This window comes from Neovison vison, chromosome 8, assembly GCF_020171115.1.
Source record: "Neovison vison isolate M4711 chromosome 8, ASM_NN_V1, whole genome shotgun sequence".
Classification (NCBI taxonomy): domain Eukaryota; kingdom Metazoa; phylum Chordata; class Mammalia; order Carnivora; family Mustelidae; genus Neogale; species Neogale vison.
In genome coordinates this window covers 43,247,574-43,251,811 of record NC_058098.1, presented here as the reverse complement: position 1 = coordinate 43,251,811, position 4,238 = coordinate 43,247,574, and the positions used below count along the sequence as shown (strand labels likewise).

The 4,238-nt window shown below is 45.9% G+C and overlaps 1 pseudogene; it reads right to left on the bottom strand.

The window, feature by feature from the left end:
• Window positions 1-1,799: 1,799 nt before the first annotated feature.
• LOC122915397 lies at window positions 1,800-4,016 on the bottom strand (annotated as a pseudogene).
• Between the last annotated feature and the right edge of the window lie 222 nt (window positions 4,017-4,238).

Below are 4,238 nucleotides of genomic sequence, written 5' to 3'. Positions count from 1 at the left end.
TACTTATTTGCTCAAAATTTCGTTGTGTTTAGAGAGGGCTTGCTCTGAGCTAGTTTAATACCACCATCTTACCTCAACAGCCCTATTTGGTCAGAAATTCAAGACTCTTCACCCCCTTCCCTGCTCCAGCCAACATTTGGACATTTCTACCAGGATGCGCACAGCTCACCCCAGATCCTCCACTTTCTGAGACACTGCCCTTGCAGAAAAATTACCATCTGCTATTTCTCTCTCTTGACCCAGGGCCTGGCAAACAAGAGAATGCTTGGTAAATATTTAATTACGTTATGTTTTTATTGCTGCATAACTAACTACTCTAAAACTCTGTTGCTTAAAAACAATAAAGCCTTACTATCTGGCTGTTTCTCTGGCTTAAAAATTCAGAAGCAGCTGAGCTGGGTGGTTCTGATTTGGGATCTTTGATTAGTTGCACTAAAGAAGCTGGTCAGGGCCTCAATCTTCTGAAAGCTTGGCTGGGGCCAGAGGATAGGTTTCCAGATGGCTTGCTCCCATGCTGCTGGTTTTGTGAGGAGGCCTCCATTCTTCCTGGTGTGGGCCTCTCCATGGGCTGCTTGGGTGACCTCACGACATGGTGGCCCACTTCCCCTCAAGTGAGCAATCTAAGAGAGACCAAGGCAGAAGACACTTGTCTTTTATCACCTATGATTGGAATTCCACACCACGAGTTCCACTGCATCCTACTGTGGTCAGCTCTGTTCAGTGTGAGAGGCAAACACATGAAGACATGACACCAGGAGATAAGTGCCATGAGGGGGTCATTTTAGAAGTTGGCCACTTCCGCAAGTAAGAGTTGATTAGTAGATTGGCTAGAAATTAAGTGTTTTGCATTCCACGATAATTATCAATCAGCTTCAGAAAACATTTCCCTTTTTCATCCTTGGCTACCTGGAGCAGAAGGTTATGATGCAGATAAATACATAAATGTTTTAAAAGTATGTATCAATAAAGTATTAAGAGTTAAATATTGGGGCACCTGGGTAGCACAGTGTGTTGAGGGTCTCGGTTTCGGCTCGTCCTGTGACGGGCTCTATGCTCACAGATTCTCTCTCTCCTTCTTTCTCTGCCCCTCCCACTCATGATCTCTCTCAAATAAATAAATAAATCTTTTTTAAAAAAGAGTTATATATCAACACTTACTAGCTTTTTTTTTTTAGATGAGAAGTGTTAAATACTTTATTTAATATTATACATAAACCACACTAAAATGTCTTTCTTAAGCAAGAGGCAACATTTGAGATGCAGGGAATTTTTATTTATTTGTTTATTTTTTTTAAATGCAGGGAATTTTAATTAAATTGGCATAGTTAAGGGAAAAAAGTGGACACTGCCAGCTTATCTTCAACCCTTGCCTTTATCAGTCTAATGAACACAACCTGAAACACAGCTGAGTCTTGGTTCTGAGACAGTGAAGGGATTTCCTAAGTATTTAAATATATGAATGTAACCAGTTATATAAATCTAAATATAAAACCAGTCTCCTATAAGTTTAGAGATGGCATTTACCACCTCTGTGAAAAGCTGAACATTACTAATCAATTCCGACCATATTTTTAGAAGGGGAAAACTGACAGCGTTTGCTGAACCAGAATTACTATCAAAGTTCAAAAGCTGATTATACTCATTTAACCACAAACCCATCTTATTTAAATCAGGACTGTCCAAAAGAAATTGTCTATCGGCCATTCATGATCTGAATTCTGGTGCATGAGATCATCTGAACACCTAAAAAAAGTCATGAGTCATTTTTGTTTTGCAATAAGTAAGGCAATGGCCAACTATTACTCCTTAGTAGATTTTTTGAGATAAGCTATCAAGTCTGTTCTTTCCCCTATCTTCTTAATGCCAGTGAAGATAATTTGTGTCCCAGGATGTACTTCTTGGGATTCTCCAAATACTGCATCAGTGTCTCCTCTCCCCAGGTGATGTCTTTATTCTTTATTCTTGTTGGCATCCGTGTAAGAAAATCCAGGGGCCTGGCCTGTCTTTCGGCCAAATAAACTATGGAGATTTGGCCCAGTCTTGTGCTTGCGTCCCTTTTCCATGGCGTGGCACTGGGCACACTTCTGAACAAAAATCTTCTTGCCCTCCTCAACATCACCCTTTTTTAAATCGCTCTTCCGTCGTGCACGAAAGGAAGGTGCCCGCTCGCAAGCCGGACGTCCCGCTCTAACACTTACTAGCCTTTTTAAAATAAGCATTTAGGGCGCCTGGGGGCTCAGTGGGTTAAGCCGCTGCCTTCAGCTCGGGTCATGATCTCAGGGTCCTGGGATCGAGTCCCGCATCGGGCTCTCTGCTCAGCAGGGAGCCTGCTTCCTCCTCTCTCTCTGCCTGCCTCTCGGCCTGCTTGTGATCTCTGTCTGTCAAATGAATAAATAAAAATCTTTTAAAAATAAAATAAAATAAAATAAAATAAGCATTTATACAACACATATATCTGGATCTGGCTCCTCACATTAAAGACATTTAATTTAATTCACCCGATTCCTCTATTCTCTTTCCACCTTTCCACAATCAGTGTTACCTTTAGATAGTAATCAGAAAAAAAAATCACAGATGCCCATTAGCTCTCAGATGCTCTCCCATCTCAGACTGCCTGCCCACGACAATCCACTTCTCACCAAGACAAGCAACCCCAGGCTCTCCTTCCGTCTACGTCCCTCCCCATCTCCTAACTGTCCCTGTGTGTCCAGGGCACCCACTCTCATACTGCACTTGTGGGAGTGGAGTGAGTTAGGCAGAATCTGAGATCGGCCAAGACTCTACCAACATGCACAGAGAAATGTAGCTTCACACATGATTTTCTATTTTCCTCGCTTTAGCCCTCCCAGCTCCCATCCCCAGCCACCATGCCTGTCTTTGGAGAAGCTACCTAGAATGGTTAATTTCATAGGTCAACCTGACTGGGTCATGGAATGCCCGGATATTCGGTGAAACATTATCTCTGAGTGTGTCTGGATGAGACGAGCATTTGAGTTGGTGCACTGAGTGAAGCAGATGGTCCTCCCCGATGTGGTGGGCATCACCCAATCTGTTGAGGGCTGGATAGAACAAAAAGATGGAGGAAGGGAGAATTCACTGCTCACGTGACTATTGAGCTGGGAAATTAGTCTTCTCCTACCCTTGGACTGGGACTTCACTGTTGGTGCTCCTGGTTCTCAGGACTTCAGACTCAAACTGGAACTATGTCACTGGCTTTCCTGGACCTCCAGCTTGCAGATGGATGTCATGAGGATTCTCAGCCTTCATAAGAGCATGAGCCTATTTCTTACCATAAAGCTCTCTCCCTCCCACCCTGTACTATTGGCTCTGTTTCTCTGGAGAACCCTGACGAACACACTGCTGTAATTTATTGTTTGTTTTCCCTTGGATGTCCCAGGACTATATTCCTTCTTCTCCTTCAAACAGGAGTTACACAGACAGAGACAGAAATCTCTGCCTGCCCTGGATGCAGCTGGGAGCCCCTTCTGCTGCTTGGGTTATTTCTCAGGCTGGAAGTCCTGTAACTTTCAGGTTTGTGCCATTCGGGAGTTACTGTGTTCTACAGCTCCCTCCTCTACTCATGGCTCATCACTATGCACTTTCTTTCCTCTTGGAAGGAGTTAGTGGCAAGTCAGTGAATTTCTCATTTCCCTCCCTGCATCTTGTTCTCTTTCCTGGAGACTTTGACCTGGGCCTGTCAGGCTTTCGGACACGTCGGCTTGGCTCCCTATAACACCCGCCCCCCGCGCCCCTGGAGGCCACACCTGCTTGTTGTTCTTGAGCCTCCAGCTGCACCTGTGGCCAGGACCCCCACACTGCACCTGCTCGGATGCCAGGCTCTGGGGTCGCAACCTGGCGCCTTGCTCAGGCCCCATGCTCTGGGCCCCTTGTAGCATTCTTCCTCCTGTCCTGCCTTGTGTCCTGCCTTTCTCCAGGTAGCCCACAGTTGTTCTCATGAGAATCCAAATGCCCTCCCCACGTTGGCAGGCGACTCCTGGATTAGTGGCTGCAGCCATCGCCCCGGCCTTTCGCCTTGCTGCTCCTCACTCCCATACCTGGGACTAAAAAAGTTCCCTGCGCATGCTCTCTCGGCTCTGGGCCTGCGCACCTATGGCAGCTCCTCCTGGTCGCCCACCACCTGCCACAACAGCTTCTGCTTCTCCCTCCAGCAGAAGTGACCAGTCCGTTGTGAACTGGCCTGGCCATATTCCCAAACTCCCTGGGACACTGCATGTACG